This window comes from Aegilops tauschii, chromosome 1 (assembly GCF_002575655.3).
Source record: "Aegilops tauschii subsp. strangulata cultivar AL8/78 chromosome 1, Aet v6.0, whole genome shotgun sequence".
NCBI lineage: Eukaryota > Viridiplantae > Streptophyta > Magnoliopsida > Poales > Poaceae > Aegilops > Aegilops tauschii.
The window spans coordinates 55445401-55470886 of NC_053035.3; positions in this window are offsets into that span (position 1 = coordinate 55445401).

The window sequence follows — 25486 nt, forward strand, 5'->3', positions numbered from 1 at the left end:
GACAAAATAATATACAAAACCGACAGCATTTCAATAGAGTTCAAGAAAGGTTAGCCCTGCTGGGGAGCTACAACGCAAGCTGCTGAGCCAGTTGATGAGACTGCGCTTGTTTAACACTTATATCCTCCTCACTCTGAAAGATAAACAAGCAGACACATGACAGGTTTTGAACATAAAAGTATCAGTGCTGACAATTCATCACATTTCTTACTGACGAATAAAGTGACACAGTTTAAAATTGCATTAACACAATATGGTATTGTTCAGGTCAAGACATGGCAGGAAATGACATTGTGAAGGACTTGGCAGCTTCACGACACCACTCGATTACGGATCAAGAAGTCATAAGTATCAATGGTTAGTGTGTTGTCAATTTATCCCATTTCAGATTGGCAAATAAAGAGACGGTTTAAATAGTAGTAGAATGATATACATTGTTCATAGTTAAGACATTGCAAAATATGACATTGTGCTGTAGTGGGTAGGTTCACCACACCACTGGATTACGGATCAAGAAGAGAAGCATACATGCAGTGGAAAAGAAGATCACTTGCTCTGTATACTTTAATTTACATGGTATGAAGAAGGAACTTGGTTGTACAACTGAAAACTTAAATTGAGAAGGACAAACTTGTTTATGAACTACATAATAAACTTTAAACATGCAATTTGATGGAAACACCAAAAATAAACAGCTGTTGCAGTCATGCCTAACCAAATATACACAACAAAGTTTGAAGTCTTGAGAAGGACAAACTTACATTATTGGTGAAGACAGGCTCTATAAAGCCCTTGTCCATGCTGATGGGGGGGGGGGGAATTCAAGAAGTTTACCACAGAATCTTCTTCATAAGCATTGCCTTTATTCTACATTTTGTTAAGAGTAAATATAGATGTGATAATATAAGAAAAACTGGAGAATATTTAAGATAAGATGAAGAGTGATGCTACATAACCAAGTAGCAATAAATGTAAGTACAGCGATACAGGCAAAAGGTACAGCCAAGAGCAATGCACAGCTAAACTTCTTCAATACCATCGGTGTTACCCAACCTTATGGTAAGAGTAAATATAGATCTAATGTGTAGAAAATGGAGGGCAAAGGAAAATAAGCTGCAGAGTGATGGTACATGAACAACTACCTGTCAATATAAGTACACTGATAAAGGACAGCAAGTACTTACAAGAACAATGCAGAGCTAAAAAAATCATTAGCATTGGATATATTCTACACTAATGCAACCATTTATACAGATCAGATAATTTGGAGCGAACAATTGATAAGCAAGCTATCATGCATACTGCTGTCACATAATGAACCAGGTATGTATGCAAGTACAGTGATACAGGACAACAGGTACTAACAAGAGCAAAGCAGCGGGCATCATATTTGCGATGTCCTGTCATTCTTTTCAAACCGGAATTCTTCTTCGAGCAGATTTCCTGCAAAAAAGATCCGTAAAGCACATGCGGAAAAGTAGAAGTTCAAATTGTCATGTGATTTCATAGACAGTACCTCATCCTGGGAACGAGGCCAGTGCATAACAAGGTTTGTCCATTCAATGTCTTCTAAATTTAGCATAGGAGACTTCACCGGAAATTCATTTATAGACTTGCCATCAAAGTGTGATTTCCTCAGGTAACACCGATACTGCTACAATGCTTCCTTGAAAAGCACAAGCAAGCTTTGCTCGTCATGACTATCCAGATTGACCCTCGCCCACTTACAACAATGTAATGTAAATCATTGATGTGTTCAATCAGCAGAAAACAGGAAAATAATCACCATGAATAATAGCACTTACACATAAGTGGGACAGGAAGATGTGAAAATGGTGTTTGTCTTCACTATAATCTTCCCATAATGGGAATATATGAACGTAGTCCCTAACAACATTGAAAGCATTGTCTTTTAAACTGGGAATAACTGGAATGGGGTTCAATCTGCATGAATTGGCCGTCTCTGTAGTTGGGATAGGTCTTCGGCCAGTGGACTTGCTGTACTTTTTGCTGGAGTGGGATTTTTCTGTGGTACGGCTGGTGCTATGGCAACTGAAATCGGCATACCTTTTGGTGGAGTGCAGGTCCTGTGTGGTGGGACTAGTGGTGTGGCCAGTGAAGTATGGGTACAGTCTGCTGGAGTCAGTCCTACGTTTTGTGTCACTGGTTGTACAGCCAATATAAGTGGGGTGCTGTCTGATTTCTCTGGCACAACCACGTTTTTCAAGGACTTTGCTGGTACTCCTTCAGGTTCGGCAATCACCCTCTTCCTTTTTGATATCTGATGCACAAGAACAACATTTGAGTGGAAAAACATGGTATCATGACAAATGGAATATGTATTGATAATGGATGGGCATGGCATCTCGACATATATGATGAGTACACTAAGCAGATGGCGGTGCAACAAAGTAGAAGAAATGCAAGACAACATATCCAAGATACGTGCAATCAATAAAACCTTGCCAAATTAGAACATGCACCTTGATGGGTGAACAGGACATGCCATCTGCGTTTGACTCCTCGAGGTTAGAATAGTCATTAGGATCATATTCTGAACAAGAATCAACAGGTGGGGAGCGTATGAGTTTCATTGCATCCAGAATGGCACTCAATGCCTTGGTGCCAATTTTGTATGTCATTGCAGTGTTTAGCTTCAAGAGTGGACTGCGGCTAGTGCGACACAAAGCAGCTACACAGATCATAGTGTAGATATAACGGGAAAACCGTAAGCATCAGAGTAAAATCAGCAAAGTGGAACTTGCTGGAATATATGTGCTAGTATTGCCGGTACGGCTAGAAAGGCTTCGGATACGAGCTCTCTTCAACTAAAGGTGTGGTACTGTTAATATCAGTGTAACTCTCAAAGGCGACACAGCTCCCCGCATTTCCTTGCTATTCTTATAGGATTCAAGTGGGCAGGCCACTACAAATCCTATTCCCATGTTTACAAAATCCTACGAATCAAAGAGGCCCGAAGAGTTCAAAGTATCCATCACAACCGACCGTATAGACCTCTACACTGCAAATGTCCCTGCTCATCTTTACTACAAGGAACATACTGTACTACTATCATACTCCCTCTGTTCCAAAATATAAGTCTTGGTAGAGATTTCCACTATGGATCACATACAGATGTATCCAGATACATTTTAGAGTGTAGATTCACTCATTTTGCTCCATATGTAGTCCATGGTGGAATCTATACAAAGACTTGTATTTAGGAACGGAGAGAGTACTTATTAAAGAAGAACAGAAGAGGAACATGCTAAAGAAGAGCAAGCAGATTTTGGATAATAAAATGTTCGTTGCGCAGTGCCCACACTTGATGAACGAGAGCGCATCAAGAAAGCAACTCCCTGCTGTCTCTCTATATGTGGTGCACGTGCTTTTCGAAAGTAAAGTAGGCACATTAGCTGAACAATTAAATGTTATCTGTTTTAGTAATATCAACATCATATTAGATTCGTACTTGAGCAACAAGTTAGGAATTATGAGTGGCATGTTGTTTAGCTTGATGGATTCAGGAGCAGTGCTAAGCAGGTACGATGATGGTACTGAATATAATGGCATGTCTGCATGCAAGTCGTGTGACTTTTGTCATTTGGGTCAGTTGACCATTTCAGGCGGTTGGATGAAGATCCTACGTCTCCTAACCCTTCTTCTACCTCGTCTGTGATTCTTCCCATACAGAACACCGCACGGGCCGCCAGCCGGACCACCGGCCCCCATCGCCTGTGTTCCTCCGCCACCCCACCCCCCACCCCCGCCCCCACCCGCGTCGAGTTTTCTTTGTTCGGCGAGGCCCCACTACCGCCCCCCCACAACCACCGTCCCCACCCGGGCCCCTTCGTTCGCACCGGCGAACTCCGGCGAGCTCCGAAAAATCGACTGGCCCAATTTTGAAATTTAGTCTACTGTGATTTAACTAGTGTGGAATATAAAAGGGGAAAACCATAAGCATTGGGAGTATAGTGTTGAGCGTTCCATGGCGGATCTGAAGGTGCAAACCGGAAAAAGGCAACTTCGCAACCAATGGTTGCTTTCAACTAGCAAGTAAGTGATGGACAAGAAATCAGAGTAAAGTACTGGCGATCTATTTTCTTGCTGCGATAAATAAGTTGAGCAGATACGAAAGAGTACCACCTCTGGTGCAGCGCCGTGTATGCATCTGCTGAGAATTTGACGGTGCTGCGGTAGTGATGGCTGTCGGCGGCGTGGAAGCAGATCTAGGAGGGTAGACGGTGGCGGCGGGGCGCGGTGGACGAGACGGTCGTAGGAGCGGCGTCGGCAAGATGGACTGGATGCAAGGATCTCGGTCCGAAGCCATGGATGAGAGAGGTCGATCTCTTGAATGGACGGCGGCGTCGAGGTATCAGCTCCGGCATGGTGGAGGAGGACGGCAATGGATGGGGTGGCGGACGGAGGAGGCTGGGGTGGAGAGGGTGTTTTGGCGCCCACGGAGTACGAATGGGGAAATGGAGGTCGAGAGGAAGGGGGGGAACCATGTCTTCAGGGCACGCTTGTCACAAATGCGAGGAAATTTACAAACTTAGCCCCCGTTTCAAACTTCCTACATCACAACAATATTAGTCGGTTGGGGATAGGACGGTAATCTCGCATACACCGAATATTTGCCGACGAGAGTTTGTTTTTGGCGCCCACCGTGTATGAATCGGGGAGGGAGTCGATTTCGGCCGAGGACACACTGTGTTTTGGGGCCCACCGTGTATGAATCCGGGTGAGAGGCGGTTATGTCACGTTTGAGTGAAATTACAAACCTACCCCTATCGAAACCTATAAAAATCGAGCAGATAGGCTTTGTGTGGCAGGGATAGGCAGTAGTAATTTCCATCTCGCAGATTTTGGTTTCGGGCGGTTACTGCGACTTTCCCCGCTTCGTTCAAATTTTGCAGAGTGCACGTTTACCATGCCAACTCAATTCGAATCCCGTTTGTATTCTATTTTTTCGAGCGGGGTCCATTTCCGATTGGAATAAAATGCTATATACTTCATTTTTTATAATACTTTCAAAAGCACAACACCCTTTATACATAAATATGGTTTACAAATGGCATGATCTCAGATTCATAAGGTTGTATCCATCAATTTGGATTTTGAAATATTTGAAACCACTTTATGTTGAAATCCAATGTATGCATTCCTCGCTAACTGTCTCCAATTAATGTGTGTTTCATGCGGGTTTTTTTTACTTCTCAAACATGTATAATGTGTTTCACACACGCAACATATAGTGTAATCCCGTTTAGACATTAATTGCATAAAATCCATGCATTGTTTCTAATTAAAGAATCTATGGATCACCAATATTGATAAACTATATAACATTACACGTGTCCCCAAATTCAAATGAATATGCATGTTTGATACACCAATTTGTGTTATGATATTATCGATGTCGTGATCTCCAGTTTAAATATTTGAATCCCATTTAATCCAGATATTCGTCTCATATAACTATCACTCATGCTTATATAGGACTATCTCTCTAGACCTATACGCGTTCACCGTCTCTCGGGTATCTCTCGTGCTACCTGTATGTCGACAATGATCTTTTATCTTCGTAACACACTGACGGTACTCTCTCCCTCGACCTTCATCACTCTATCTCTCTCTAAGTATATCTCGCTCCCTGCTATGTGTCTCTAACTATGATTCTCCATGTGGAATCTCTTTCTCTCACACAAACACAAAACTTTGTCTCCCGGGGTCTCATTTCTCTCTACTATTCCCCTGTGTGCCACTCTCACACCCCTCATACAGAGATGACTTTCGCTCCTTAGGTATGAGAACCTATGACTCTTCCTCTTAAATATCTCTTTCTCACACACAAACACGAACTCTGTCTCCCAGGGTCTCATATTTCTCGACTGTTCTCTTGTATGTCGCTCACACACACTCTCTCTCCCTAGAGATATCTTGCGTTCCCTCATATGTCTCTCTAGCTATCACTCTCGTTTTGAAATATCTTTCTCTCTCGCGGACACAAAACTCCGTCTCTCGGGATCTCATTTCTCTCTGATATTTGTTTGTATGTGAGTCACATGCACCCTTTCTTCATCTCTCTCACACCCACACCCATAACTCAGCCTTCTGATCCACTCGACTCCTATCTCTAACGCACACTAGCTAGCATCTTTATCTTTCTATTTATCTGTTTCTCCATCAACCTTCTTTCATTTATAGGTTGATCCCTTTTGCACAATCGTTATGCCTCACTCCCTCTGCTCGCCATAGATGCATGCTCCAGTCCACGCCACTATCTCTTAAAGACAAAAACACATGCTCAATTGTCGGGCCTTCTTCCCTGCATTCTCACAGCATGCATATTGTCATACCGATCCGTCTCTCCCATGTCGTTGATCTTATGACTTATCTCTTCTTTCTTTTATCTCGATCATGCGCGCGTGCACACACACACATCCCACGTATACATGTATACCTCTCACACATGCACGTTCAAGGTCTGTATGTCTCCATACGTAGTTAATTACCCTCAACCCTAACGCCACATCGAATCGTTCTCTTTTTGTGTGCACATAACTTCCGCCTGGATGGGTAAAACACACACTCACACTTAACAATCTCCTTCTAGCTACCCCCCCCCCCCCCGACGCCGCCCTCTCACTCTTCCCCTATATCCCCGAAACCAATAAGACCATCCCGTCATTTAATTCCCGCCTACATGCACCATCGATATATAGTAGTCTTCCTCGGTGTCTCTCGAACAAACACGCTCTCTCGATGTCGACTCCTCTCACGCGCACACACCTTCTCTTCCCTCTCTACGGGCATTTTCTCTCTCGCACCCCATCGTTGGTGGCCTCTACCATACACATCACCTCTCTATGATGAAGCCATGCACACTTGAATTACATCCGCCACCGAGGACCCCGCGACACACACACACCCACACACACACACACACAAACACAAACACACACACACACACGCACCCACCCACCCACCCACACACACACTAAGACTCCATCAAACACAAACGCACACACACACACACACACACTAAGACTCCATCAAACACAAACGCACACACACACACTAAGACTCCATCTCTCTCTCTCTCTCACACACACACCCACACACACACAAACACACACACACAAACACACACACAAACACTAAGACTCCATCTCACACACACATGCTCTAGGCGGAGCATTTGTTCCTACCACCCTTCATCCAACCTTACCCGTATGATAAACAGTCACCTTAATTTACTTGTATAACGTGGACAAATTCCACTTTACTTTAGTAGTTAGCAAACTTATCATCTGTACCCTTATAAAAAACCGAGTTGGCGATGATTGTGTGCCTGCCATCTTGTAATATAGACTGTCTGATCTATATCTGACGGATAGAAAGCAAACTATGATAATTTTACAAAAGATACCCACACCTCTCTCCACATCCTTATCTCCCACAACTTCATTGCTGAGCAATTAAAAAAGAAAGTCTCTGGAACAATCTAGCATGGTGGCCGCTGCCGCCTGCAGGCGCTGTCCATCTCCATGCCTCCTCCCATTCCGACCACCAGTCACCACCACGCTCCACTCCTCCTCACCTTATCTCTCATCTTTCGTTTTTTCGATGACATTCTCGAGATACCAGCTTTTCGATAAAAATCTCAAAATATCATTAGTTTTTACACATGGCATTACTCCTGCATGGGTAAATCACAACATGTATTTTGTAAAAAAATGCATATTGATGTTCCGTGCAATGCACGAGCATCTTGCTTGTAATTATATAATGCAAATCACGAGCAGGAAGTGACATTTTTTTACACAACCACGTTAACATGGCCACGTAAATCACTAGCTAAAGTAAATACCATTATACTTGTATCCCGATGCAAAAGGTTGAGTACATGTCCGAAGAGTAGAGTCACACACACGCACTCTGTCTCTTAGAATCTCTCTCTCACACATACACCAGTTATGTGACGCCCACTTAAGCAGACACGTATGTTACAATTTGTGCACCCGCGGGTACACGTGATGTTGCGCATTTATTTAAGCCGGACGGCGAACCCAAACAGCTGCATTCATTCCCCTCCTGCCGCCTCTTCTCTGGTCGCCGTCGCCCGGTAGCCATGGCCCGGCCGAAGGTAACAACATACGCCATACTCCCGCCGGAGCGGCGCTTTAATCTGGAAATTTTAGTGGTCATGCATGCATCTTTTTGTGCTAGCACTCCTATATAAGGGTTTACCGGTCGCTTCCCGCGGACGTGCGCGGGGGGTGGAAGAGGAAGGAGAAGGGAAGCAGGCTGTGGAGTAACGTTTTTTACCACAATTTCTTAGGAAACCGAGTGCAATAATTGTGTAGTTTTGCAAACTACCAGTACTACACCTGAAACGGTTCAAAACCTATACTCCCTTGCCAGCGCGCGCTTCCCGCGTGAAACAGTCAGCGTCGCCCTGGAGCGTCAGTGCCGCATTAATGCCCGGCCAGAGCGGATGCAACCTCTCACTGGCGTCGGCTTTGAAACGGCGCGACGGCCGAGAGAGCGGCGCTTCCCGGTGCACGCGACTGCTCCGCGTCGAGGCTAGCCGTAGGCCCTGTTTGGATCCATGGGATAGAGTTAGTTTTAGCTAGTTGGGGCTCAAATTTCCCTAAAGTATCCAAGCATGAGGGTTTAAGTTGCACCGAACCCACCAAAAAAAAACTATCCCACCCAAGAGGTGCTAACTGGAGATAGTTCTCATTGGGACCACTGAAAAATCACTTTTCTCTCTCCATCAAGTGCATTTATTGTCAATCTAACCGTGTCACCCAAACTCCTCTTTGGCTATAGTTAGTTCAGGGTTAGTCAGGAGTTAGTCTAACCTCTAGCTAAGTTAGAGTATCCAAACAGGAGCAGTATAGGACATGCAAGTTGCTCAAAGCATACAGTCAAATTCGTATGTGAAAGGATTTTTTCCTTTTTGAAAACGGAACGTGAAAGGAAATTTTTTTAGAATGCTCTTGGCATGTCGCTAACATGTGATGAGTTAACCGACCTCAATAGACGGCAAAAACGCCAGCCCGCTGCACTTTGAGAGAGACGAGGAGGGAGAAGCGATATGGGCCGCTGGATTACTAGAGATAGGTGTCGCACGGAAGCCAAGAAATATGGTGATAGCGTGGGTTAGCCATGTACTAGTATGATGTAACTACACTGGGCTGCTGTGTTTCGTACTCTTCAAGTCCACTGTGGAGATGATTGGTTGATTTTATATCGCTGAATAATATAAAATATTATGAGTGCAGACGCTCCACCCCGAGGTTCCTTGCTCCTTCTCGGTCGTCGGGAATCTATGTTCTTCCACTCTATTTTTTTTACGTGAGCTTTGTTCATCCTTTTGCCAACACGCAAGACGTCTAGCATCAAGGTGCACGTGCATGCAAGGATCGTTCCATCTATATGAAGAACTGGGACTGGAACTACGAGACGGACATGTACCCACTAGTGGACGTGCGAACCTATGTAATGTAGCGTAATAAGTGAAGTAGAAAGGCACAAATAGTATGAACATGCGTGGCATATAGGCATTTGTCTCTTACTACCACTAAATGTTGTACGTGCAATGCCCGGTGATATTATGGAGTACGTGACTAAGTACTCTACTACTACTATATTAATCGGAGGCACATATTAGGAATGTGCAGTCATCTTGGCATAGTAGTATGTATAACCGAGTACTACTAATACGCTCCTAAGTGGGAAACCGTTTAGGTTGTGATCGGTGTGAACAGGTTTGCAATTAAATATAGCGTGGTACTACCTCCATCCTAGTTTATTAGTCCCCTTTGTAATTTGTGCCAAATTTTGACTAAATATTTAAGTTAAAAAATATTAGTGCATGTGAACAAAAATTATACTATCGTTGTTCCGTTTCCAAAAAAAGCATATAAGCTGTTACTTCTTACCCAAAGGATCTTTATATCCAAGAGACACAAAATATCCATTCGACTATTCAAAATTACTTTCACTGCTGATTTGATGTCGAGGTAATTGCTGCATCGCCACCAAAGCCCACCATCTCTTAAGCTCAAGTAGACCGAGCTAACCCCTATATTAGCATATTACTAAGATAAACAGAAGGCACTGTAGAATCATTTAGGACGTGACCTTGTCAATCTGAATGTGGAGGGACACCAGCTTAGCCCCGGCCAGCAGCTTAGGCGGAACTGTGAAGAAGGTCAGCTCCTGCACGGCGACGTCGCCGGGATCCCTGCTGCTTGTCACCTCCATTTCCACCTTGACGGCGTCGGTCCTGCCTTTGGGCTCCCCCGGCGGGCCGTTCGCCCACAGCTTGGCCACGTAGTGCGGCAGTGGGGACACCCCCGCTCTGATGCAAACGACCGACACAGCGATAGGCGCGCCGATGTCGAGCATGCTGTCGACCAAGAAAAATGCGCGGCCCTCCTCCTCCGTGAACAGCAAGAGCCGTGGCTCTGACAATGGCACTTGCAGCTAGAGTGCCTTGCCGTACTGGATCGTGTGCACGGGCATGGGATGCATGATGCTGATGTGGTGGGAGAGCACCGGCGGCGGGCCTTCTTAACCGCAAACGGGCACGGGGCATTTGCAGGGTGCGAGCGGACACACGCTCGTGATCGGCGAGCTTGTGGTAAGTGACGTAGAGCCCACAGCCTTCATGTGGGCACTCCACCCTCACCGAGGAGAGGACGGCGTCCACCGCCGTTTTCTGCACATCGAAGCCACTGCCGCGCTCGCACTTCTGGCACTGCCGCTGGTTCCCGGGGCGCTCGACGTAGTAGTCCGCGCAAGCCAGGTGCCCTCCCTTGCACTGCACAAAGCAATCGAACAACACATCAATCAAGAAACCTGCACCTTTGCTCGATCAGCCGAACGGATGAGGTGTATTCGAACCTCATACACTGGAGGCTTCAAGGGGCGGAGGCATAAGGGGCACTGGCGCAAGGTGAGGTCCATCGAGACCATAGAGAGCTCCATCCTCGGGTCCTGTTCCGTCTTCATAATCTCGCCCTCCTCGTGCACAACCATCTCTCGCTTTATTAGGGTTGGGGCATTACAAAGCTTTACCATCACATATTCATACTACTTCAAGGTGCATTAAATCAACACATGCAAGTATCAAAAGGAGAGTCACGGCATGCATGCATGCGTTGTAATTAATGCATCAGTAAACACAAATTATTGAAATATATCGAGTGCAGTGCTTTGATGTGTCGCGTCAACTCGTACAAGACCGAGAAGTTTGATTACTACAACGCCCTCTCGCCTTAACCGCACCTGCCTTTGGCTGCATGACAGGTGGGCGACCAACCTGTTGGGCCCACCTATCATAGACGCAAAGGCAAGAGCAGTAAGTCAATGAAGCTGCGTCCCTCCCTCGCCCATGAACGTGGTGGCTGGCAGGACTAGGAGAAGCTTTCGTTCGCTACACACTCTCCCTCCCGCACGCGGTGGACATGCAGCAGTTCAATCAGTGTCAGATGGCCAGAAGCACACTGTAGTACTCCTCCACTGCAGTAGTACTCCATCATTGTTCGACTTCCCGAAGAGGCGAAGAGCCAAGCACAGCCCAGACGCTCGTGTGGCAGTTTCATGTGTAGAGTAGTCTAGGATAGCGTGTACCGTGCCTGTAAGCTTAAAATCGTTGGGGTCGGCTCCATGCTATATATTTTTTATTAAAATAATCTTCTGGCCCTACCTGTCATCCTGGTGATTCTAGTTTGCATGCTCATCTGGTCAAGACAGGAATATATATTTTAATTTGTGGTGGGGTAAATGTTAGAGGTTGCAACATATGGAGTATTGTACACTGCGGGTCTTTCAGCCAAGTTTAGAGGCAACCATGTGGGGTCAGTGCTATGACGTGTCGCATCAACTCGTACAACGAGGAGAAGCTTGATTTTACTACTACGCGCCTTCTCCCTCGCCCATGCACGCGGTGGCTCACAGACGAGGACAAGCTTTTGCTTATAGTACTACAACAAGCTATCCGTCCCGCTCGCGGTGGATGGACATGCAGCAGTGGATTCGATACTGTAGAAGCAGTAGTAGTAACATCATTGTTCGTCTTCTCGAAGAGGCGAAGAGCCAAGTGCAACCCGAACATGGCAGTTGTGAACCTTGGAGCACGCATATAGCCAGGCTCTTGCATGAGACAAAATTGCTATGTGAGCCCACTATTGTAGTACTTGCTAGTATAGCCTTGTAAACCAGAAAGGAGTATTTGCATTTCTAGAGATTTCAACAAGTGACTAGACTACACCGAGACGGAGTACATATGGAGCAAAATGAGTGAATCTACACTGTAAATAAATACGTAGTTCTCTCGTTTTCCTCTCGGCCTTGGTCGCGGTGCACAATATTGAGTATACTAGTACTATCATCTTGAAATTTACGAAGTCACCATAGGCACCTCGTCGTCGACGGGAACGTCTCCTGACATGCGATAGACGCGAGCGGCAGTCGCCTCCATAGGTGCTTGAATGCCAAGGAGGGAGAGGGTAGCGGTTCCCGAGACGTTGAACGGTCAATGATGCATCCTCAAATTACATGCAACGGGAATTAATTGGAGAAGCAGAATAGAGCCAGCACGATGTGAATGCAACAGAGTTTGGATTCTCATATAAAGGCGCCCCACCAGTCCAATCCATCTACTCCTTAGTCTCTGCGCAACACTGCTCACTCCAATCCAAGACCAAGTGACCAGAAGCCAGAAGCACCTATGGAGGCGATGGACGCGAGCGGCAGCCGGCTATGCCAAATCATCGAAGGCGCTAGCCTGCGGCCCCGCACTACGCAGCGTTTCCAGACGGTGCTGGCAAACGCCGGCGTCGTAGCCCTCGCCGACGCCGGCTTCGCCTCTCGCATGGACGACATGATGGTCAACTCCATCCGCAAGTTCGCCGCTGTCAAGAAGCGTGTAGCGAAAGCTCCTACTAGTCCTGCCAGCCACCACGCTCATGCGCGAGGGAGGGACGCAGCTTCATTGACTTACTGCTCCTGCCTTTGCGTCTATGACAGGTGGGCCCAACAGGTGGTTGGCCCACCTGTCATGCAGCCAAAGGCAGGTGCAGTTAAGGCACCGGAGCTCAGTCCGCGAGGGAGAGGGCATTGTAGTAATCAAACTTCTCGGTCTTGTACGAGTTAACGCAACACATCAAAGCATTGCACTCGATATAAGTCTTTTTACACATTTCAAATGGACTACAACATACAGATGTATGTAGACATATTTTGCTTCATACGTAGTCACTTGTTGCAATCTCTAAAAAAGACTTATATTTGGAAATGGAGGGAGTACAACGCATGCATGCATGCAGTGACTTCCCTTTTGATACTTGCATGTGTTGATTTGATGCACCTTGCCAAATTTTGACTATAAATTTAACTAACCAAATTTTCATGCATGTCACAAAAAATTACGGGGCTGTTTGGATTGTGACTATGTTTGTCTTCTGTTGCCACATTATTTTTCCCACACTTGCCACAATTGCCTAACTTGAGTTGCTCAAATTGTTAGACACACTTTGGCTTGCCTAAGGGAATCTTGCCACACTTTTTGTGTCTATGACATGTGGGGTTCACTGCTAATAAAAAAAATTCTTGTCTTAGGTGTGGCTAATAAAAAAGACTTATATTTAGGAACGGAGGGAGTAGAAAATATAAATAATAATGCATGTTGGGGCAACCCACGTTTCCGATAATTTTAGCTGTGGGCTTGTTCACAATTTTTACGAGGGGGTGGTTGTTCATTTAATGGAGGGACTTGTACCAGACTTGAACGATACAAAGTGCAACCTGGCACACCGTAACACCACTTGGAACAAGCGGGTAGCTATCTCAAAAAACAATCAACAACTAAAAAACGGCGACCTGGCACGTAGTACATAATTTTAAACAATTGTTTTGATGGAGTGAAAAAGGAAAACTACCCCACTACGTATATATAGGCCGGAGCCTGCGCGCTTGCTTGCTGGGGTTGCTCTATTCACACACTCTCATCCTCTCCAGATCTAAACAAGATAGGGGTGGTAACACTGTCTTTCTCCCTTCAAAAAACATTGTCTTTCTATCCTCACCGCTGGTTACAGATCCAGACGTATCCCCCTCCGCCGGTGAAGGGGAGGAGGGGCATCGTTTAGGCCGTCGTCGACAGCAAGGGAGGAGACCCACTGCCGGCCGCACCGTTATCTCTGGCCGAGCACCGACGCGGGAGGTCCTCTGATCCCTTCATCGTTGCCCTAGTGTGGGTGGATCCGGCCTCCCGCCGCCCACCTATCCACATCCCGACGACCTTCAGGTATATGTTCCTTTGAAACCGCCTTAGCTCTACTTCCCCAGCTCGCTACGTCGCTGCATGTGCATCATTTTCTACCTCTCAGCCCCTCTCGATCGGATGGTCCAACGTCACCTATTTTTTTCTTCTATTGTTAGAGGTAAAGCTACTTCATGGAGTCAAATCTTGTACTTGGTTCAAACAAGAAATAAAGTGGGGGTGGGGGAATTTAGTATGTAGAACATTGGACTTGGTACAAACAGGAAGGAAAGGGGGTGAAAGTAGTACATACTGGTCATCCAACCGGTCTCTTGGTCGAAAAGGGAAATATAGGGGTAACGCTGTACACAGTGGTATGACCAGGACTAGATTTGCTATCCACACGTAGGAGTAGGTGGCTAGAGTGAACAAAAATGGGACCAGCCCAGATATGTTTCTTGGATGTTTGTTTCTCGAGGCAACAAACTATGAATCACCACTTTATGCCCCTGTTTAGGTACATGGTGCTAGACTGCTGGTGCACCCACTGTCCCATGCCCTTATACCAAATATTTAGCTGTTCTTAATCTAATGCCCCTAGTAAAAATGAAGCCATGCCACTGTTATAAGCCATGACAAGTTTAGCCAAATGTTTTTGCCTGTAATTGTTTGAGACTCTCACTGTTTCCTCTGTAGCTTTTTGTGCAAACTGGGATATCCATTTCACCTGGTTGCTGTTGTGACCTTTTGGTGCACTGCACAAAACTCTTCTTAAAAGAAGTGACTTTTGCGTTGTTTAACTGGAATGTCAGAATGGAACAGTTGGTTCATTTCGGTGCAACTGCACAAAGGGAGATCTGTGTTCCAATCCTCATCATCCATATTGGCACCATAACCTTCCTTTAGGTAAGAATGATATTTAATGCATGTGTTCATCTGTATTTTGCGACTGCCATGAGAAAATAATGCTATTTTTTACTAGTACACTTGTACTCCCTCACTGACAAAACCAATTCTGAAATAGAAGGCCAATCATGTACTTGGTTTCACCAACTGGTGAGGAGAATGAGAAACAGATCATGTAGAGGAAGAAGAAGAGTAAACAGTGCCAAGGAGATATTGCTGAAGCCAGAGGCCTCAGTCGAGGCCATTCAAGGGCTCCGGCAACGACTACCTTACATGTGAGACGATCCTCCACGGAGCCCTTCCAATTCTGTTGTCTCACTTAATTAATTAGGAGTACTTAAGTACCACTAACTTATTGCTGCCTAATTTTCCTGTCGGAGTTAAACAAATCATTAGTAGCACCCTATGTTGAATCATGTACGTGTGTATGTTTGTCTATGGAGGTGAATCATGTGGTGGAGCAGGGAGGGAATGCTAACTTTACCCATTAAGATAATGAGGGTGCTTCTATTTGTTAGTGTATGTTTCATCAACTAGTCCCACTATTACAGTAATCTCACTCTCTCAATATATGTGCCAACAGCGATGCTCGATTTTGGTGGAACTGCACAAAAACTTTGGGTGCTTCATTGCCTCGACAGCTTCCTTCCTTTCCTGTTAGTCGCTAATCTCATCTTGCATTCTTCCTTTGTTGTCAGTCCGTTGGCTTATCTCGGCTCCCAGTCAAAGGAAATAGTAATTGATATGCTACCTCACACAGGTTGGTACTGGTCTTTATCCTGATTATTGTGCTTGTCATATGTATTGGTAATTTGGTATTGTGCTACTGTTTGCCGATTTCATAAAGGAGTAACTTGGAGCCTGAACTCGCAGGCAAATCATTACATCGGGTGATTTTAGTAGAACTGCACAAAAAGATCAGATGAACAGGTACTTATGTTGTTGCTATGTACTCCAAAGTTCACTCAGACAAGCATCGATGTTGACAAGAAGAAGTGCCTATATTCATTCGAATATCAACCGGCGTCAACCAATTGTCAAACTCCAAGTATTAGGAGAGTGAACGCCAAAAATATTGCTTGGCGCATAGCCTAGAAAAACGCAGTCCAGTCTTTGGTCCCAACTTGTGCCTTTTGGTTATCGGCACATATGGTAGCGAACTATATGGCATGGAGTCTAAAGATTCCAGACAAGTTGGTTGACGCGTATATTCATCTGGCACTTAATCAGTATGCACGCCAGGGATGCTCCATTTCAGTTGAACTGCACAAAAAATTTGGGTGGTTCATTTTCTCAACCGCCTCCTTTCTCGTCTGCAATGTAGAATTTTGGCGAGCTACAGGACCAAGATGAGCCAGTAAACTAGTTGGATGAAAGTAGTGGCCAGGTTGCTCAAACCTCCCTCAGCACGAGGCAACTATTTGAGGATAAACCTACAAGAAAAGTTCAGATTGTCTATGCTGCCTCTTATGTACTCGAAAGTTTACTCGTACAAGCATTAATTTTAGCAAGAAGTACCTCCGACTGAACACCATTTACCAGTCTGTACCCTAGGTAATTAATGTTCGTCCATGGATCATATTGGCTGTGATCTCAATCATTTGGATGCATAAACATACTGAACATGTGTATATTTGAATCTTTTTGTGAATTATCTATGAATATTGTTGTGTGATCTATCAATCATTTGGATCCATAGACATGCTGAACTTGTGTATATATGAATCTTTTGAGTTGTTGATAGTGAATGTTGGCTATGAATATGAATGTGTCCTGTGAACCTGAGTTTGATACGAATGTTTACCTTTTCTGTTGTACTTGTGTGTGAACTTGTTAGTATGCCTACTGTGGGGTATGTGACGTGTGGGTGCCAACGGCACACCTTCTCCCGAGAAGAATTGCACCTGCTTTGTTAGGGTAGCAATGGCGCATCAGCTCTTTTTAATCTTTTTGCTCTGTCTTGCCCCCTCCCCCGCTCAACCCCTGCCGTAATGTTTTCGACCTCAAAACAAACATAGTACTGTGTTGTTTTTGGGGCTTGATGAAAAATCGAGTGCTGGTTTCTGTAGATTGGCCCGCCCAGCAAATGGGCTGCTGGTCCACCACGGACTGGGAGGCTAAAAATACAAGTTGTATGGTGCAGAGGCAAGTAAAAAAACGCCATCGAGAGCCATCCACTGAAGAAAAAAAATCGCTCCTGATGTGCTTCTTCAGTCGTGCCGCCGGCCCCCTCTTTAATCCAGTTCGCTCGGGGATCTGGTATCATTTTTTTCCAGAGGGCGAACAAGTATCAGCTAGGCCTAGGTTTTGTATTTTAACATGCGTAGCCCACGACATACGATGACAGTGGTTTCAACTTATTTTTTGAGGTCCATACCGGCCTATGGGCTTTTTCTTAAAGATCGGCAGCCCAATGTATTTTTTTAACCACATTATATATATTTATATTATTACTATTATCGTATATTTTATAGAGACTTATATATACATTATAAAAACATCCCGCGTGTTATTAACTTATAAAAGTAAATGTTTAACAGAAGTTGGCAAGGAAAATCCTGGTTGTTTTTGACTCACAGGCAAGGAAAATCCTGGTGATTGTGTACAAAACCTTGCGAAGATTTTAAGGACCAATGTAATAATAACGTGCTCATTTTTTTTGAGAAATACCTCGCTAATTTGTTAATTATGTATATAAAAGTTGTGCCTCTCCGGTTTATTTTTTGATATTAATTGCTCCTTCTAACATAACATTATATATATAACGAGCCCAGCTAATTCGTGTATTTGAAGGAAGTGCAAATGGGCTGGGATTTCTTAGAAAATATAAATGGGCCGCATTGACGCGAAATTATTTGTTCACCCAGCCCAGCAAATGGACTGTACATTCTAGAAAACATGGGTTAAATATATGCCACATTTTTGCAGGCTGACATGTGGGCCAATAGGTCGAAGCCTACGCAGGGCGTTGTCAACTTGGTCCGCATGCACCTTCAATCTCTTGTCTTCTTCCTCCAGCGTTGTCGGGACCGCCTGGTCCGGCCTCCGGCGGCTAGCGGCTCTGCTTAGCACGCATCGCTGCGAAGCACTACCCCACCACCGGCCAGGCTATTCCTCCACCCCTCCACGCCTCCTGTTATTCTCCACCGACTGCAGCCCCACACCGCACCAGAACCAGTTATAACCCTTCTCCTCCACTCAATCCGCGACTCCACTGCCGCGTCTTCCCATCTCCGAGTCGTTCCCGTCCGGGGCCTCGCCGTCTACCGCCTCGCTGCGCTCGGTGCGGTGTGGTCAACAAATGAGAGTCATCGGAAGAGTACTGTACGTGGAGAGCCTGACGGCTGGGACCCACGAGGTCCATGGTCGCACGCAAGGAAAGTTCCTCCTTATTAAGCTGAAAAAATGTTTTCTCCACCTGTCAGCTGGGACCCACCGGCTGTATCTTCGCACGGACCCGTCAGATTTGGTGGCTGACTTGTGGGCCTACTAAGAGGAGGTGTACGCAGGGCTTTATCAACTTAATCAACAAATGATTCTAGCAGCTGGACCGTTGGATGTTAATCCAACAGCCGTGCTCCTTCTTCAACCTCTGTTCTTGCTCCTGTCTCCCGTGGGCGGCACCGCGGCTGTGCTGCCGCGCACCCGAACCAGTCAAGTTTCCCACTCCTCTCCATCTGCGACTCCACTGCCCCATCTTCCCCATCTTCGGGTCGTTCCAGTCTGGGGCCTCGCCGTTGTCCACCGGCCTTGGTGCGCTCGGCACGGTGTGGTCAACAACCGAGAGTCATCGGAAGATGACTGTACGTGAGAGGCTGACAGTGGGGACGCACCACGCCCATGGACGCATGCATGCAATGGAGCGCGGCATGGTCAACGTGGTCAAGGAACGACTTCCATCGGAAGTGTACTGTACGTGGAGAGGCTGACAGCTGGGTCCATGGCCGCAGCAAGGAAGTGCCTCCTTATTACGCGGAAAATAATGATTCCTCCACCTGACAGCAGGGACCCACCGGAGGGGCCACCGTATTTTGCGAAAAAAATGTTTCCCCTCTGACTGCTGGGACCCACCGGACGGGCCACCGTATTTCATGAAAAAAATGTTCCCCCTGCTGTCAGCTCGGACCCACCGAAAGTGCCTCCTTATTACGCAGAAAAAAATGAATACTCCCCTGCTAGCTGGGAACCACCTTGGTGGGAGGCTGACTTGTGGGCCTACTAAGTTGACGGGGACGGAGGGCTTTGTCAACTTAGTCAATATGAACGATTCTAGCTCCAGTGACCGTACGATGTCCATCCAACGGCCGTAGTGCTTCTTCAACCTCTGGTCTTCTTGCTCTAGCCGCCACCACCAGCGCCGGTCATGCCGCGTGCTCCTACCTCCCGTGGCCGGCTGTGATGCCCCGGAGGCCTCACCGCCCCCAACTACTCCCATCGCTGGCCAGGCCATCCCTCTACTCACCCACACCCCCTGTTATTCTGCGGCAACGGCAGCCTCACACCGCAGCCGAACCAGTGAACCCTCATACTCCTCTCCGCGTGGGCATCCACTGTCGCGTCTTCCCCGGCTCCGCGTCGTCCTTTTCCTAGGCCTCGCTGTCGTCCACCGCCGTGGTGCTCTCGGCGCGGCGTGATCAATGTGGTCAACGACCGACTTCCATCGGAAGAGTACTGTACATGGAGAGGCTGACAGCTGGGTCCACGGCAGCCGAAAGGAAGTGCCTCCTTATTACGCGCAAAATAATTATTCCTGCACCAGACAGCGGGACCCACCGGACGGGCCACTGTATTTCGTGAAAAAAACATTTCCCCCTGACTTCTGGGACCCACCAGCTACATCTTCACACACAAGGAAGTGCGTCCGGGCAAAAAAACGATTCGCCCCCCTGACTGCTGGGACCCACTAGCTATATCTTCGCACGCAAGGAAGTGCTTGACAGTCGGGACCCACCTGGTCGAAGCGTACGTAGCGTTGTCATTCTGGTCGCGAACGTGTACGTACATACTGGTCGATGTAGAGGCGCGCACGTGTCGTAGTAGAGGCGCGCACGTAGCATGTACACGTATGTACAGCGGCCAGTGTGCAAGAAGGAAAATACGGCCACGTACGTACATACGAGCGGGGTCTCGAACGCCTACTCGCGCATACGTACAGCCAGGGCTCGTGTACATGGCTGGGTCGGAATGGAGAAACAGCGTTGTCGTCGCCCGCAAAAAAACAACAGCGTCGTCGTCGTGTTCATGGGGAGGCAACGGAATGCGTCGTGTTCTTCGGGAGGCAATGGAACGCGTGGGAGCCAAGCGGCTTGGACGGAACAGCCGATGGAAACGAGGCCTGGCGTACCGCAGAACGGAGGAAACGGCCTTGTGTTCGACCGGCCACGTTCATCGGGAGGGGTCTGGCGTACCGCAAAACGGAGGAAACGGACCTCCTACGGTCAAAACGGGGGTCCTGTTCATCAGGAGGGGTGTGGCGTACCGCAAAACAGAGGAAACAGACTTGTGTTGGAGCGCTACGGTCGAAACGGGGGTCCTGTTCATTGGGAGGGGTGTGGCGTACCGCAAAACGGGACTCCACAGGATACTGTTCATCAACCCCGTCGACCCCCTCCAGCCTCCACGGCTACTGTTCATCCACCGTCGACCTCCTCCAGCCTCCACCTGTGACTATTCATCGACAGGCTCCTGTTCATCTAGCCTCCACCGCGCGCTACTCCACCGACTACTGTTCAAATAGCCCTCTCCACGGGCTCCTGTTCAACCACCCCTCCACGGGCTACTGTTCATCCAGCCCTCCACCGTCTACTGTTCATCCAACCCTCCACGGGGTGGTCCTGTTCATCCAACCCTCCACGAGGTCCTGTTCATCCAGCCCCAACCGACTCGATCGATCGGGGTTCTGTTCATCCAAAGGCAACACCACGGGGTCCTGTTCATCCACCCCCACCGGGAACTGTTCATCCAAACCCCCCAGCAATGCTCACTGTTCATCCAGAGGCAGCATCGATCGGCTTCAGTTAGCAGCAGTAGCGAAGGAATCGCTCAATCGGCTTCAGTTAACAGCCATCGATCGATCGCTCGGGTTCAATAACGCATAGCCTGCGGTGCAATCGCTCGGCTTCAGTAGGCGAACGCCTCGCTCGGGTTCAGTTAGAGCACAACACCTCGCACACACATGCGTACATGTACGAGAGAAACACGCATCGCTCGGCCCCCGACCACCCACCGTAACCAGGAACTCCCCGATATTTTCCTCGCCCTCGCTTCTACCACGGTTTTTTCCGTCATGGACGGCCCAAAGAATGTCATGCAGCTGTATTCTGGCCCGCCCAGGACGAAAAGCCCATTTTCTGTCATGATTTTTTGTCATAGAAGTAGGAGCCCACCACATCTATGATGATACCGGGTTTTGTCACAATTATCGTCATAGAAGTGTCATAAGTATGACAGAAAAAAATTCGTTCGGCCCAAAATGTCACGGATGTGTCTTTTTTTTGTAGTGCGAGTTATTGTCTTTTTTTCTAGGGTGGACTTCACACCAGTTATTAACTGTTGACGCGTGCCCCGTGTACACAGTCTCGCATGACCTTCCCGCTAGCACGGTCCAAAATTAGTTGAAACTGGATACGAACGATCCCGCGGGCGGCAAAATCTCCCGCCTCCTTCTAAAATTTCCGCCACCTAGTCTTTAGCATGCGAAATTCCCCTTTTGTCCTTGGTGCACGGAGAACAACAGTAACAATACCGCCCTCATCTACATAATAGGCCGGGGCTGCTTTGGTAACTTCCGGTCCCCCCACCACACTGCACCCCCATTTCCTCTCCCCTCCCGTAAAAACGACTACCTCCATAGCACCAGAGCATCTTACATGACGTCGTCCGTACTTCATCGGCCTTTCTACCCCTCCCTTCTCGAAACCCTAGACTGCTCATCCACCGGCGTACCAGAGCCCATTCACTGCCAGCGGCGTCCATCTCGCCGGATCTGCTTCTGCGGCCGCATCTACCCCTCCCACCTCCACTAGAAACAAGTAGACTGCTCATCCACCACTGTACCATGGCCCATTCAGTGCCGACCTCGTCCACAGTGCCAGATCTGCTTCGCCGGTACTCTCGTCAACCGTGGCGCATCTGCAGCATCTCATTTGTACTCCCCACCGGAGACGCTTCGTCCACACCCCCCGGAGCCGCCCCACCGACGCCCCCGTCGACGGCCTCTGATCCTCTTCGCCGACACCTTCCTCAACCCTACCGGAGCCGCTTCGCCGACACCATCATCAACCCTACCAGAGTAGCTTCGCCTATACCGTTCTCAACTCACAAGTCCACGGCCACAGATCCGCTTCGTCGCACCCTCATCCAACCTACCGGAGGAGCTTCTGATGCCCCGTCCACGGCCGCAGATCTGCATCGTCGACACCATCCTTAACCCAACCACCGGAGCAGCTTCACCGACGCCCTCATCTACGACCACAGATCCGCTTCGCCCACACCGTAGTCAACCCTACCGGAGCCGCTCCACAAACACCCTACTCGACGGTTCTAGATCTCTGTACCGGACCCCGAGACAGCCAGCGCAGCATCATCACCCTTGACATTTCTAACCTGGTTCCCACCGTCTGGTAAGATGCCAAGCACCCGCCACGGCCTAGGTACTTCACTTTTAAACCCGTCCAGCATCACCTGCCCGATGTACATCAAATATAATAACATGTCGCTGTTACCTGTTATGCAGCTGGCAAAAACTACAAGGACGATGTTTCTTCTGGATCTAACAACTTGGCCAACCAAGATCCTGGACTGAGGCATTGCTATGATCTTATAAGTGCGTCTCTCTCTCTTGTATTGTTGTGTGCCTGCCAGCGTTCTTTGCTAGGATTTTTGACCAGTAATCCCTTTGTGCAGACAATGATTTCAACTACTGGCTGCTAAATTAGATATGTAGATGTCATACATGATACTACCTCGTACCTCCGTTCCTAAATATAAGTCTTTCTAGTGATTCCACTATAGGCTACATATGGAGCAAAATGAGTGAATCCACACTCGAAAATGCATGTATATACATCTGTATGTGGTCCATACTGGAATCTCTACAAAGACATATATTTAGGAACAGAGGTAGTACATTACACAAAATCGTAGGTGGCATGTAGGAATTCCAGTGCACTACATTAGGCTCCCTTAGAGTGCCTGCTAGTCCAGCACACAGAGTCATGGCTAGTTTATGCTAAGCACACAATCGTTAATTGGTGGTTTGAATATGCGCAAGGGATATGCAATGTATTATCATGTAGAGATGTCTGAAATTAGCCGTGTTAACTTGCAGATAGGGTTACACAATGAAAAAGTACAAGATGTATGTGGCAATTTCATGGAACATCGCAAAAAAAGGAGAGGCATCGATGAGCCTATACAATGTGCTATGGTAGGTCACTCCTCCATTGTTATCATCGTGACATGTTATTTGTATGTCAGTTCTATTGGCCAAGTTTCTTAGGGACAGTTATTACGAGTTATCCTAAGAAAATAAGCACATGTGAATATAAGCTCCAGGTAATAAGCCAACCAGTTCTTTTCATTGCCTTCCTTTTCAGCTTATCTTTGGTATGATCAGTGAAAAGTCTAGATTGCATTATATTTTGTCATTTTTCTGCCCATATGAAAATTAATTTAACTTGCAAACATCACAAACTGAACCCACTGCAGTATTTAATATGATAGGAAAACAGACCATCACTATTTGTTCAAAATGCAAATACAAAGATACCATCTACTTGGCACAATCTAATTTGGTCAATGTCTTCCATAGAGATCCCATTGTCTAATTTAAATGAAGAACGCATGACCCACATTTAAATGAAGAACAATTATTTATTGAAATTCAATGGTCCAAGTGGCTGGTTATTATCATATAGCAGCCACCTGAAAGCATCATATAGCAGCAGCAGCAACTCATAGCAACTCATCATACAGCAGCAGCAGCAGCAGCAGTGTGCAATTCATCATATACCAGCAGCAGCTCATAGCAATTCATCATATAGCAGCAGCAGGAGCAGCTCATAGCAATTCATCATATAGCAGCAGCAGAAGCAACTCATAGTAATTCATCATATAGCAGCAGCAGGAGCAGCTTGTAGCAACTCATCATATAGCAGCAGCAGGAGCAGCTTATAGCAACTCATCATATAGCAGCAAGAGCAGCTCATAGAAATTCATCATATAGCAGCAGCAGCTCATAGCAATTCATCATTTAGCAGTAGCAGGAGCAGCTCATAGCAATGCATCATATAGCAGCAGCAGAAGCAGCTCATAGCAATTCATCGTATAGTGGATCAGAATGAAAATTTGGCAAAAAAATAGAGGAGATCCTCACCTTGTTGGATGAGCTCATCCATCAACAGCACCTCAAGGCCACGGCCTAGGAGGAGGGGAGGGAGAATAAGGTGCCTTCTGCCGTAGTGTGGCATCATTCGTAGTTGTCCCGCCGGAGTATTGCGTTGGACGGACCATAGTGGAGCTGCTGCTGGAGACCATGAGAATGAGGGCGGCGCCAGACGGAGGAGCAGCCGGGGAGATTTGGCCCTACCCGCCGGCCATGTAGCCTAGCTGGACAGAGCATCGTCAAGGACCACTGGGATGCTAGTGGCGACGGCTCGCTAGAGGAACCCTAGCGCTGCAGGCATTTGATCGAGGTAGAAGGAAAGGGGAGAGAAGATGCAAGTGGGCAGGGAAATTGCATTTTGAGTGTAATATAGGCAGACAACAGAGTCATTTCACTATTCCCATTCCCTTCAATTTTTAGTGAGCTTCTACCCGAAACACCCCCCCTCCAAAGCGAAATAAGTTAAGCCCAAGCCCATAACTCAAAAATGACTTCTTTAGATATTTTATGGCTTATTTTGACAATAAGCTTTGAAAAGGCGGAATAGAACTGGCCCTTAACCTACAATTCAATTCTGCGTGCAATAATGAATCACTCCTGCCTGCTATAGTGTACATTTAGGCAACATCATACATGGCATAACCTAATAAATATGCATTCCATTGTAGAATCTGGAATATGCAATGTTTATGTTAGTTCATACGTTGCACATGATGTTTAAATGCCCCTTAAATCTGGTTAGTCAAGTGACCATCTTTAAGCCTTGTTCTTTGCTTCTTTTCTTGATACATCTGTTCAATTGCTTGTTTGCATCAGCCAGCCATACCATAACTGTTTGCTTTGATTACTTGCTGTTCTTGACCTAACACTAACAGAGCTTGTCAACGATTTAAACACTAAGGGCTGCTATAGTG